At 42.0% G+C, this 14,462-nt stretch overlaps 1 protein-coding gene across 3 annotated transcripts in view; it reads right to left on the bottom strand.

The window, feature by feature from the left end:
- The window catches only part of LOC122560043 (teashirt homolog 2), a 480,378-nt gene that overhangs the window by 71,338 nt on the left and 394,578 nt on the right, over window positions 1–14,462 (bottom strand). Inside the window, exon 3 of one of the 3 annotated variants that reach the window (XM_043710221.1) lies at window positions 12,771–14,036. The exons of the other annotated variants lie outside the window; for them this stretch is intronic. The gene's annotated coding sequence lies outside the window, so the exon portion shown is untranslated. Of the gene's footprint in view, window positions 1–12,770; window positions 14,037–14,462 lie in introns of those variants that run through there. 3 annotated transcript variants of the gene reach the window in all.

The following is a 14,462-nucleotide window of genomic DNA, read 5'->3' as shown; positions in this document are numbered from 1 at the left end:
GATGACATCTTTTGTTTACAGTGATTAAACAGGCACCGTCTCCAAATGACTGACCTCCCGCCCACTCTCTCTTCCTACACTTTACCTGGAGTTCTACAGAGGGGTGTACCCTAAAAACCCCTTCCCAGGAATAATCTCTCCAACATTGTCCTGTACAGAGTAAACATGGAACCTGGCAAACATTTACAGTAAAAAGTTATGTATATGGCTGTCGGTGTGTGTGTGTGTGTGTGTGCGTGCGCGCGCTATTTGGAGACTTACCCCACAAAGTCAGCTGCAGCAGCAGTCTTGCTGTTGCTGTGCAGCTCGGCTGTTCCAGAGAGGGGCCGGGGGGTGCTCCTGAACGGGGAGCAGACTTTAAAACTCTGAGTAACAGAGGAAAGGCATTTAAATCGATTTTCCGAATAATTGATTATCCAAACGAAATAGTGCCCACCCATCACGTTCGGATAATCAAGTTTCCACTGTATCAGGTAAGTACTTAATTCTGACCAATTACATTCCACAGATGATATAGTGATAAGTTGGACAACACTGAAGCTATTTACATTTGATCTTCTATGCCTGTCTGTAGCACCTTCAATCATATTTGTACCTAGTCATTTAACCAACGCATGTTAGACAATTAATCCAGGCACTTTCCTGAAGTGAGGTTCCACATTGTGCAGGGATAATAAAACCTACCAGTTCACAATTAGTCCATGTCATATTTGATTGGGCCATGGAAAATTCAGACACCAGCTTTAAAGGGATGATTGGCCAGGAACAGACTGCCTTCAATGATTCCCCATGCAGTGACCAGACCATGCAGTCAGGTGGAATAACTGCTGTTCTGTCCCTCCTGACATTTCAGCCAGCCATATAACCAGCTGTTTTACCAACATGTAAAAAGCTGAGCCTCATAGCTGGCTAAAATGTCAAGAGTCTGAGAAAACTGAAAACATTAGTTAGTGACTCCTATTTATGTCGGTTGATCGGTGAAGAATTAGTTTCCGCTGAGATGTTCTGATTAAACGGCATTTACTATACTAATGTTTCATAGTTCTGCAATCACAGTCAGAGTTAAATAATCTGCTTACTCATACATTATCCATCCCTCTCAGCATTTTAGAGACCCCCATCATTCTCCCACTCAATCTTCTTTTACTGTGTAGATAAATGTAAGGTAATGCACACTCATGCAGCATACTTGATAAATGTGCACACAATGAGTGATTATCTGTTAGTAAAAGTGGAAAACGAAGACTGGAGTGTGATTGCTGATCATTCACAGAAATTATTACAGTAATGTTTCTACTTTCAATTTTGATATTATGATTTAGTCAAACATAACATGTTAAATATATATTGAGGATTCTATGGCATATCTTAGTTTTATTTTCACTATGAGTGTAATGAAACTTGTTTGATTATAATGAAAAGTGATTTTTTTTCATCACCTTTTCTCATGCTGTAGAACAGAATGCATAGTGGACTATCAAGCATCAACTGGAGTTAGTGGGACAGATTCAAAGCTGCTGACACAGGACTACTTTGAATCTGCCATTGTAATCAAGGTAGTCTTCATGGAGATACCCACTGAGGAACATTGATAAATTGAACAGGTATTTTGCAGTGATCGCCATATAAAGGATTGTAGCAATGTCCCAGAATCACAGAATGCAATGGAGTGAGGAACCCGAGCAAACTGCAATAACTAGGTAAGTGCGACTGTGCAACTTATTGGAGCTGCATGATAACAATTCTCTGTGTCCTGATGGACTTCATCTTCAGGTATTATAAGAATTGGATCTTCTGACCGTCGATGCAATGGTTTTAAATTTCCCAACTTCCCTCAATTTGGGGATGGTTCCATTAAATGAGAAGAATGGATCTAACTATTCAGTTTGAGAGAAGGAAACAGACAACAGGACATTTAGTTTAACATCTGTAATAGATGTTAGAAGTCATGATTATATTCATTACCTTAGAAAAAAAACTGAAGCAATCAGGCAGAGTCAACATGATTTTCTGAAAGGGAAATTTATTGGAGTTCTTTGGATAAAGAACTCCAATAAATATCCATTTGTAATCAATGGATATATTGTAGTAGATTATGAGAAGGCATTTGATAAGGTGGCACATTAAAATTTATTCCCAAAAATCAAAGTTTAAGATGTAGGGGGTAGCATTTTAACACTGATAAAAGATTAGTGGTCGGCACGGTGGCACAGTGGTTAGCACTGCTGCCTCACAGCGCCAGAGACCTGGGTTCAATTCCCACCTCAGGCGACTGACTGTGTGGAGTTTGCACGTTCTCCCCGTGTCTGCGTGGGTTTCCTCCGGGTGCTCCGGTTTCCTCCCACAGTCCAAAAATGTGCAGGTCAGGTGAATTGGCCATGTTAAATTGTGTTAGGTAAGGGGTAAATGTTGAGGTATGGGTGGGATGCGCTTCGGCGGTGCGGTGTGGACTTGTTGGGCCGAAGGGCCTGTTTCCACACTGTAAATAATCTAATCTAATCTAATTAGCTCACTGGCAGAAAACTGGCAGTAGGCATAAATGGGGTGTGCTTTTCCTGTCAAAATGTGCTTAGTAGTGCATCAAAGTGCAAGGACTTCAACTTTTTACAATTAATGACTTGGATGAAGGTACTAAAGCTACGTTTGCTAAATTTGGTGATGACACAAAGACAGTCAAGAAGCTAAGCTGTGAAAAGGATATACGTAGACTAAAAAGGAATGTTGATAGGTTAACTTAATGGACAATGATCTGGTAAATGTAGTATAATGTGGCAAAATGTGAAATTATCCACTTTGGCAGGAAGAATGGTGAGAATTTGCAGAATGCGGAAATGCAAAATGACCTAGTTGCCCTAGTGAATAAATCATGAAAGGTTAATATGGAGGTACAGCAAGTAATTAGGAAAGCAAATGGAATGTATCACATATTACAAGAGAAATTGAATACAAAAGTATGGAGGTTATGCTTCAGCTATGTAGGGCACCGGTGAGACCACATCTGGAGTCCTGCATTAAGTATTGATCACCTTATTTAAGGAGGATGTAAATGTTTTGGAAGCATTTTAGAGAAGTTTTATAAGACTAATACCTAGAATGGGCATATTAATTTGTGAGGGAAGGTTGGACAGACCTAGCTTATATTCTCTGTAGTTTAGGATAATAAGAGGTGACTTGATTGAAGCAAATGAGATGCTGACGAGTTTTGACAGAACATGTTTTCTGTCCTGGGAGAATCTAGAAATAGGGGCCACTGTTTAAAAATAAGACATTTAAGACAGAGCTAAGGAGAATCTTTTCCTCACAGAGAGTCAGGAGGGTTTGGAACATTATTCCTCAAAAGTCGGTAGATGCAGAGTCTTCCAATATTTTTAAGGTCTAGGTAGATCGATTTTGGATAAGGCAGAGTAAGGCTTTCGGGGAAAGGCAGGAATTTGGAGTTAAGCTCATCATCAGATTGGACATGATCTTACTGAATGGTGGAGCAGGTCTGATGAGACAAGTTGCCTACTCCTATTCCTAATTTGTATGTTTATACAACTTACACAGAAGGCATTTGAGAAAGCCACTTTAACAAAGAGGAAAAAGAACAGACAGAGATCTGGAAAGCACATGAGTATTGCTGCTGAGTGCTGTTCCTTCAGCTCCATGTCTTGCAGTATATTTCTGTTTTTCTTAACTTTCTGCCTATCACAGGATTCAAATGTATTTGAAAATATGTTGTTTCCTATTTACAACCTGAAATAAACAGCTGATCCTTGTTGCACTAGATGCTGGTATCTTCTGCATACTACACACCCACATAAAAACTGTGATCACGAACAAAAGTGTCAAAAATCATCAGGCACTCCTAACGAGGTAGCTGATGATTTTTGACAAATAATGATGAATATATTAACTTACACAATACTATCTAGCAAGACAACCAATACTGTACTTGCGAATTGTTTCCACAGACATTTCAATTCCTCTTCTTCTGAACTTCCTGAAGTGCACACTGTGCAAGATAATAATAGGACAGGTAAGGGACTTAGATCCACACCAACCACTGCGGCTGCTCTGAAGCAGTTGGTGAATAATAAGGTGGAAAGCTAGTTGCAAAAAACACTTGCAAGTTGCACATTGAGTAGAATCTAAATCTGTATATTCAAAAGGGAATGAAAGCCGAAGCAAAGCATTTGAGCATTATTCCATACATACTTCTTGATAAAACAACGTAATGGGTACATTGTCTGTCTCCTTGCCAGAATGCAACTTCAACTTGCACTAAGTCTAGCCTTCTATCAATGGTGCTTTCCAATTAGTAAGCAGCAAGTGGAAAAAGCTTATCGTAATTTGGACTCTTTTCTCTGTCAGAATGTCTGAGGCTTGCAATTCCATGGTGCGTCATGATCACAAGGCCTCACTGTCCCAGCTCATGTCATCATCATAATAATACTGTAGTGATTGGATCGAGGAGGATCTTATTGACTACGATACCCTTGACTGGGGTTGTTAACCTGAGACCTGGCTGACCAAGGAAACGGGGGATTTAGAATCTCCTCAGTCCAGGAGACTGACTCTGAGCTGGCTGGCCACAGCCAGTGTACTGTGCACAATTAAATAAAGGGTGACTTGGTGACAGGATACTGGTCTCTGTGCAGTTATTTCAATCATTTTGTTGTTAATGAAATGCAATATCTTTGTTTAAATAGGTCCTTCTTTCAAGAATGACATGACTGCTTTGGGTATTTTTCTCCACTTCTCTGCCATGGAGAAAATAAAATACCTTCTATAGTTGAATCAAACTGCACTTCTTAGATTTGCATTTGGACTTCCAACTCTGCAATTTTATCCCAGAATGTCCAGGAAATCGAGATTCATTATCAGAACATTGTTGTACAGGTTAGATGGATTAGCCAAGCTAAATTGCCTATTGTGTCCAGGGGTGTGCAGTTTTGGTGGATTAGCCATGGGAAATGCAGGGTTACAGGGATGGGGTAGGGCTGTGGATGGAATAGAGTAGGGTCTGGGTAGGAAGCTCTTCAGAGGGGTGATGGAGTCAATGGCCTGCTTTCGCACTGTAGGGATTTCTATGGTTGTCATGAGTAACTTGGGTGAAATTCATTTTGTGTTTAAAAAGATTTTCTTTAAACTCTTTTTCTGTTAGTTTTAAAAAATTGGACATGGGGAGAAAAGAGTAATCTCATTATGTATGGGAAGGTGATGTGTGGTTTAAAAAAAAACGTTTTGGTCAATAGCAGGACCCTGGTGGGGCATGATGAGTTTAGGTAGGTGGAGGTCAAGTGATGAAAACTCCAGGAGTACACCCTGAATTGACAACAGAAGTCTGAACAGAATCTGCCAAATCAAATTCCAATTCATCATTACTGTACATATGTTATTTAATCTCACCCCTAATCTGTGAATAGAAAGCAAGGGCAGACTGAAATCATAAATCCTGAATCGTTGAACAAATAAATTCGGGAAACTGACAAGTTTAATGGTCCAGAATACTAGAGAGCAGTAAAACCTGAATATTCAAGTACTACAGTGAAACAATAACTGGTAAAACATGAAAATATTTCTACAATGGCAAGTTTGTCTGGAGTTTGCTCATTTCATTATGATGGCAATAACAGTAGGAAGGACTAAACTGTCCACATCCTGTGCTGGCACTGTTGGAGGCTAGGGAACCAAGAACTCAAGAGGAGCAAAAAATCAGGACCACGCACAGACACATCCCTGTTACCTGAACTTTCCTAGGGATGGTTGAGAATCAGACCAGCTGCATACTCCATGGAAACGAGCAGCTAATTATGCTGGTTACGACTCCAATCTGATGTGAATGTGTGTACTGTTAGTGTTTGGCCTCTGGCAGAGTAGGTCCCTGTCACATGTGGATTCACTACCTCAGTGTAGGCCACCTCTTGTAAATGGATGGATTATTGAAGCCGGAGGCTCCATTTCTCCTTTGATGGATTGCAAGGCCAGCAGATGGGTTTCCCCTTCATCTCAAAGCACCTGGTTTCCCTGATTTCTATTTTTAGTTTGGTGCTGCTGTGCAACTCAGCAAGAGAACCCTCATACTGAGGGATCCCACATGGGCTCTCACCAAACCCACTGTTCCTGATGGGGCTGTCAAGTCACCTCTGTGTGGGCTGCCAGCATTGAGAACCTGCTCTCTATGCTTAATAGAGCAGCCAATTAAGCAGTGGCCTCCTGGAAGACTACCTGCAGCTAGCAAATGTAGGCACAGGACAGGACAGGATGTCTATTTCGTCCCAATATAAGAATCCACAACCCTCTGATAAAATCCTGCCATTAGATTTTGGTATCTTAGAAACAACAGCCAAATCAATTGACTGTTTTGTTGGCTTGTGAGGAGAAGGGTCAGGATAACTGTTTGGTTTGCTTTGTCTATAGATTATTACCATTTTCCAAAACACATTGTCATAATAGACGAAAAGGACCTGTCACATGTGAGGGATTTGTTGGCAGTAAACTCTCACACTACATATAACACAGTTTTGGGGAAGTGCCTCTGTGACTTTCTGTTTATTAAAATTGAAACTAAAGAATTTATTATTTAATGATGAAATATGCTAATAGTTAAATTTCTTTTCTCTCTCCCTACACTGTGCTCCCGAAGCCCTAACATACTCTATTCCTATGTCAAGGAGGTTAGGAATATAGTCTATGAACCTGAAATCTCTGTACGACTTCCACAAGAGAAGAGGTTATCCGTATCTCAATTTCCTCTTCTGCTTTACCTTTCCCATCAGCAAGAAAGCTTGTATGCTGTTCAAGGTGATCTAGCTGAGAATGGGAACCTGCCAATATGAAACAGGCACCTCCAGCTATGAATATTGCAAAATGCACCAGATCATGTGCTATCCACAGGTTTGGATGTCATTGCAATGTGTATTTTTCCATTTCCTGCTACAATCCAATGCATTTTTATCATAAACTAATGAATTGAGAGTCAGGCGACTGGTATGTGGCTGATTTACTGCTGCATAACCATGTTCTGACCAGTGAAGAGAAGCTTTTGCTACTGTGCAGGTGTTGTACAGTCTGTAAGAACAGCAGCAAAAATACCAGAAAGGAAGTAATGCTGAGCTTCTTTTTCGCTATTATCCTGCAGCTGTCTGTTAAATATACAGGCAGCTTTCCTACCATTAAAAAAAAATTACTTTCAACTGCAATTCAGATTGGCGGACCCCATTAAGTATAATAACTGTAATATCCATGAACTGCAGAAAATGATGCACTAAAGATGATGTTTCCTCAGCAATCACTCAGCCACCAATCAAAAGTCCAATACTATATAATATTCACAACTTTGCTGCTGTGGAGTCAATAATCTTTCTACTATACTGAAGCAATGAGACATCGTCTGTGATGTCATGATATCATTGCACACATTACCTGAATACTAAGTAATTATTTCTTACTTTATTTTCTTTCCAAGCCTTAAAGATTTTTATCCTTTATACAGTTAGTCACTTATCCCCAGGAAGCTTTTGAATGGATACTGGACAGCATCTGGCACCTCACCCAAGCGGCAACTACTCATTGATGAACCTTGACAGTAAAGATCAGTAGGGGGATATTGCAGCTGAATCAATTCTGTCCTCAGCCTAAGTTTGGAAATGCACATTTCTAGTGTAATCTCTGGCTGACTGAAGCACAAGGAAGCCAATGGCAATCCATCTCCAAAACTACTACTAAAATTAATATTGGTCAAACTTGAGCAGACTTAGTGTGTAATGATTAACCATTCACTAGACATACTTGTTGAGCTATTAGACAGTGAAGTTATGAACTTCCCACTTGACAAGTATTTTCAGAGCCTCCAGTGAGTTCTGAAGAAGGGCCACTGGACGCAAAATATTAACTCTGCTTTCTCTCCACTGATGCTGCCAGTCCTGCTGAGTTTCTCCAGCTATTTCTGTATTGTTGCAATGTGGTAACTGTTCTGGAAAGTTTACAAGTCATGCATTAGATGATTTACCCAGCTTGCATTTTGCAATATTCATAGCTGGAGATGCCGGTTTCATATTGGCAGGTTTCCATTCTCAGCTAGATCACCTTGAACAGCATACAAGCTTTCTTGCAGTCCACCAGAAGAAAGCCACTTGGCAATGAGCATGGAATCACCAGACATCTATCATAATTTCGCATAGTCCTTGACATACAGATGTGCCAGGCTCTGCAGACATAGTTCACATAATCTTGGCAGGCGTACTCTCGTTCTTGACCACTCTGCTATACTTGTTTCCATGAAGTGGACACAGAATGTACTATGATTGGGATGTTAACATTAGTCAGTCATTTATTCACATGGTAGTATTGTCACCTGTTTTGCAGTCCCAGCTTCCTCTGGGATGAGGAGCTTAATTGGAGCCAAAGCCTAATTGTTTGCCAAAATGAGGTACATTCAATTCTTTCTGCAGATGCCTGGAGCTCAGTGAGTGGGAACACAATATCTATTAACTTCCATAAAATTTCCTTCTACAATCTATACTTTCCCATACTGGAGAAAATATATAATTCAGACTCAGTGTCATGATAGAGTGTTGAAATATTCAGTTTGAAGATGACAAAAATTAAGCAACTTTTAATTAAGAAATACATTGCAAAACACAAGGCAGCAGCTGTCTGAGGCAGAGATCCTACCACTGGTCAATTTGGAAAATTTCAATGCGCTTAGAAACACAAATGTATTATCTGAAACCTCTTCTGCTGTTTAGTTTGCTAGCTAGTTTCAGCAGTTTAGTTTTTGGATGGTTGTTCTATGAAAGCACAAATATGGCTGCCTTGAACTTCCTACATGCATTTGGCACACCACCCATTGCCTACCACCTTCTCCTTGATTTTGGTTTGGCAGGCCCCCAATGTCTGATCTTCACCATGGACATTTAGTCCCTACATATGTCCATCCAGTATGGCGAAGGCCTCCAAACCCTTTGTTTCCTCCTCTCCCGCAGCCCCAACCAGTACCTCTCCACCGACACATCCATTCAACTTGCGGAACTGGTCCTCACCCTCAACAACTTCTCCTTCGAATCCTCCCACTTCCTTCAGACAAAAGGGGTGACCATGGGCACCTGAATGGGTCCCAGCTACGCTTGTCTCTTCATCAGGTATGTGGAACAGTCCATCTTCCACAGTTACACTGGCACCATCCCCCACCTTTTCCTCTACTACATTGATGACTCTATCTGTGCCACCTTGTGCCCCTACGAGGAGATTGAACAGTTCATCAACTTCTCGATTACCTTCCACCCGGACCTCAAATTGACCCTGGACACCTCCCTCCCCTTCCTGGACCTCTCTGTCTCCATCTTTGTGAATAAACTCAACATGGACATCGACTTCAAATCCACCAACTCACAAAGCTACCTGGACTACACCACCTCCCAGCCCCCCACCCTGTAAAAATGCCATCCCTAGCTCCCAATTCCTCAACCTCTGCCATATCTGCTCAGAGGAGGAGGAATTCCACTTTAGGACATCCCATACGGTCCATCAAGGACCACTGTGCCTTCCAGTGCATCTCCTCCACTTCCAAAACCTCCGGCCCTTGAACCCAACCCTCTGGCCACAACAAGGATAGAACACCATCCCCCTCCCCCTCCCTGCTCCCAACCCAGTCCTCAGCTTTCACCCCAATCAATCACCAATATTCAGACACAGTGTATTATCCTCTGCAATTTCCTCCACCAGAGATATATTTCCTTCCACACCGCTTTCAACATTCCAAGAGACCATTCCCTCGGTGACTCCCTCATTAGGTCCACGCCCCCCACCAACCCACCCTCAACACCCGGCACCTTCCCTTGCCGCCGAGAGAGGTGTGAAGCCTGTGCACACACCTCCCCCCCCTTATCTCCGTCCAAGGCCCCAAAGAATCTTTCCACATCCGGCAGAGATTTACCTGCACATCCAGACACCTCATCTACTGTATCTGTTGCTCTTGATGTGGATTCCTCTACACTGAGGAGACAGGATGCCAAATCGCAGACCATTTCAGGGAACATCTCTGGGACACACCAAACAACCCATCATCCTGTGGCTGACCACTTCAACTCCCCCTCCCACTCCACCAAGGACATGCAAGTCCAGGGCTTCTTCCACCGCCATATCCAAGCCACCTGACGCCTGGTGGAAGAAAGCCTCGTCTTCCACATTGGGACCCTCCAACCACATGGCATCAACATCAACTTCACCAGTTTCCTTATCTCCCTACCTCATCCCAGATTCCACCCTTCAACACGGCACTGCCCCCTTGAACTGTCCTACCTGTCCATCTTCTTTCCCACCTATCTGCTCCATCCTCTGCTCTGACCTATCACCACCTTCACCTACCTATCGCCTTGCCAGCTACCTTGCCCCCATCCTCACCCCCATCCTCCTATTTGTCTCTCAGCCCCCTTCCCCCATCCCTCACATTTCTGATGAAGGGCTTATACCCGAAACATCGACTCTCCTGCTCCTCAGATGCTGCATGACCTGCTGTGCTTTACCAGCTTTTCAACTTGAAGTCTTTGGTGCTGATCTTTTTTTCTGTAATAGAGTTGTTTTCATAGGAATTTGACACCACATGATCACATTTACTTTTTTTCTTTATTATATTATTTGTATTTCAATGAATAAAATTGAATAAAATTCTTAGTTGCCAAATAAGACTTGAATTTGTCATCTAAAACATCAAAATAATAATAGAACTCACTAAAGTCACTGTCGCTGGTAGTCTGATACTTTGAAATGCAAACACGATTTTTATTGCTGATTGTTTTTCTGCTTTCAACTGATATTCTTTTTGCAATTCTGTACCTGAAGAATTAACTTGCTGCTGTTAAATTCATTAAGAAATTTGTTAACTCACTTTTAGAGGACTTATGGATGTTCCTCACTATAGTTTTTCAAGTAAACATGATTCTTGTTTTATCTCTTCACTTAAGGGATCAAATCTGTTCTGGGTGTCCAATAACCAATCTCTCTTCGTTAGGAATTGACTTTGATTTCTCCCCATGGCTGTTAATGTACCTTTACTGCACACAATAATTTTTAAAAGCTTGCTTCCCCTATTTCTGGACGTAAAATCATTTTTGAGACTCAGTGTTTTGGGGTTTTCTCTGATGACTGTTCTGTTTAGAGAGGTTTCCTTCACAGCAGTTTAGCTTTGTGGGTTTGCTGGCTGCTAGCTGATCTTAGAGGCGTACTTGAGAGTTTCTGAAATAATGAAATAAATTTAAAATTCTCTTCTGCTGATGATTGGAGGTCTGTTTCTTGATCTTCACTGTGGTATGATTTTCTAGCCATGATGAATCCTGTTGTTGTCATCATATTTTATTGTGGACTGCAAAATGAGTCAAAGCAAGCTGGGAGAATCATCAAACTCAGCAAGGATCAGTAAGGACAGGAGACAGGCACATGGATAGTGTGGCAAAGGCAGGAGCTGGAGAAAGCAGAAGATGCATGCTTGCATAACCTTTGGATTGTAAATCGGAAGAGATTGTGGAATGAGGAGGAATTGAGATGTGAGATATGGGGGCCCATCACCTTTAGTGGTCTCAGCCCTGCAGTTGATAATGGCTGCCGTACTTTAGCTGCTCTAATAATGACCAGCACATTCTCCTCCATGCAGGCAAGGGTGTGTGGTCACAGCTGGACTCCAAGGTTTAGACTGTGCAGTCTCTAATTATGTGTCACCTTATTCTTTCAGAGAAACAAAAATATATGAGTGGCTTTGGCTGGGTGATGTGGCTGTCACTGGTGAGTAACTGGCAGTTTGTACAACCTATAATTTGTATTTATGAGGCTTGTAGCAGTGCTAAGTGTGTTTTTTTTTATTCATTCACCGAATGAGGGTGTCACTGGCCAGGACAGCATTTAGACCCCCTCCCTAATTGCCCAGGGGGCAGTTGAGAGTCAACCACATTGCTGTGGGTCTGGAGTCGCACATAGGCCAGATCAGATAAGGAAGGCTATTTCCTTACCTAAAGGACATGATTGAGCCAGATGGGGTTTTTCCAACAATCAACAATAATTTTACAGTCATTGTTAGACTCCTAATTCCAGATTTTTAAAAATTATTTGATTCAAATCTGCAGTGGAGGAATTTGAACCCGTGTCCCAAGAACATTATCTATATCTCTGGATTAACAATCCAGTGATAATACCATTAGGCCATTACCTCCCCTAAGAATGATGAAGCTAGGAATGTTTGGTATAAGTCCTGATTGATACAGATCATTTGTAAATGAGTAGTGACAGAGGCGGTGTCTTTTGAACATTTGTTGAATGACCTTCAGCCCTTGAATAAGGCTGCTGAACATCTTGCAAGTTGTGTCTATGTGTCGGAAGTCCAAATTCTGATACTGATTACCATAGCTACCGGTACTACTGCTTTTTCAAATGCCTTTTGTCCCACATCCTCTTCACATCCAACGCAGCCATGAAGAGCACTAGTTCAAAGTCTCAGAACCTTGAATCATGTTGTAGCATTCTTCTTCCTGCTTAAGAATTTATTTTAGAAACTGTTCCAGCACCTGCGCCAGTCAAAGTACATTTTTCATTTCAGGCCTATTTTAGTACAAACTACCTTTAAGTGGTACTGGCTTTATTCACATGGAGGCTCTTGATGAGGCCTACAGCTGCTCAACAGTGTGACTATTGTTGGTTGCATGCATCGGCAGAATGGTTGACTTGGTGGATAAAGCCTCAAATAAAGCTGGTGAGTACTGGCATCTATCAAGGGATTAAGTAGTAGCAATCAACAATGTGTTGGCTGGAAGCAGACAATGTTTTTAATGCGGGTTTGGGAGACACCAACCTTTACATTCGGGTAAATATAGTTGATACTTATCTAATCTTATTGGCTGCCTTGCTTTCTCTGACCTGGAGCTTCCCTAGGTCACAGTGACTTTTTTTCCCTCACCACAATTCATCCAAAAGCAGTCCAGCCAGCAAGAAAGAATTTCAAGAGGATGTTATGTTCAGATCAAGTCAATTTTCCATTATCTCTTTCACTAGTTTGCAAAACATCATCCTTGAAGCCAGCCTCATCCACAAAGCTGGCAGTGTCAAATGCATTAGTCCCCATTGCAACATTCCACTAATTGTGCCTGAATGTTGGCCTTCAAAGATGTTCAAAATATTACAAGTATCCTTTTAGATACAAAGATACATAAAGATGCTTTCTTTATGATGAATCCATTTTCAACAGTATTGATAAAACTGCTCCAGGGCGGGATTTCCAGAGGATTGGCAATCCTACGGATTACCGTCCGCCCCCTGTTTTTTCACAAACAGAGAGCGCTTCACATTTCTGACAGGCCATTCCAATCAGGGCTCCTCCCAAAATGCAGAGCATACTTTCATTCTGATAGTTGTCCAAGGGTGCAGAATCCTGAGTCAAGTAGGTAGGAGGCAGAAAGTAGCTGCCAGGGAGGAGGCTGCCACATGGACAGAGAGATGCAAGAAGACCCGTTAAGTGATGCAGCCTTCTGGATTGGCCAGGGGCAGTGCCGGGTATGGATAGGTCTGGCAGCGGAACAGGGAGGGTGGGTGTCAGGTCACAGATGGGGAAGGAAAGTGGATAGAGGCAGGTTGGGTTATCAGGTCTGGAGTGGCAGGAAAGGGGGCTCAGTTGCCGGTGGATTTGGGTAGGGTAGTGCAGAAGCAGATGGAGGAGGAAGGGGTCTTGGAATTGGGAGTGGGGTCTAGGGTGACAGCTCCCAGGGAGAAATTGGGGTGGGGGTATGTCAGGTCAGGGTCCAGGGTATGTGAGGTGAGTATGTTAAGTGACTGCTCACGAGTTAGATTATGTATTTAATCATTTAACTTTTCTCAAGTAACCAAGTACTTAATTTCATTGAAACCCTTTAATTCGCCATTTGAATTGATATTTCCAAGGGTTCCAAAGGTCGAGAGTTTGTCCAGTGCCCTTCTATTTCCTGGGCAATTCCTTCTGAGACTGCTACAGGGTCCTTATGCACAACTCCAATTTACACTGGAATAACAACTGGCTGGCCAATGGAAATCCGGACCTAATGCAAAAAAAAATTACAATGAAACACATTGCTCAGTTGTTCTGGTTCATTAAAAATTCCATGTTGATATTCAAATATGTTTGAGCAGAAACAATTCTGAGTGTAATTTGTGCTCGGCTTGCTGATTGTGTCAGAACCTCCTGTTAGGCTGCACGTAGGCCTGGTTTTCCTAAACACAAACCAGCTGCCCCATGGAAACCAATACTGCAGCAAAGGCCTCAAACGAGCTTTAAGTCTCATAAAAAACGCAAAGGGCCTTGTACCCATTCCAGGTTACTAATGCTGATGGGTTTATACCTGCAAGACTAAAAACACCTTCTCCTTTAAAGACTGGATAACCTCAAGTTCACAATACACTACAATAACATGTTGGACTATAACCTGGTGTTGTGTGATTTTCAACGAGACAGTGGAAGATTATGT

The sequence above is a fragment of the Chiloscyllium plagiosum genome, chromosome 20 (genome assembly GCF_004010195.1).
Source record: "Chiloscyllium plagiosum isolate BGI_BamShark_2017 chromosome 20, ASM401019v2, whole genome shotgun sequence".
In the NCBI taxonomy this organism is placed as follows: Eukaryota; Metazoa; Chordata; class Chondrichthyes; order Orectolobiformes; family Hemiscylliidae; genus Chiloscyllium; species Chiloscyllium plagiosum.
Note: the sequence above shows the minus strand (reverse complement) of the source record. Positions and strands in the feature narration are given on the sequence as shown.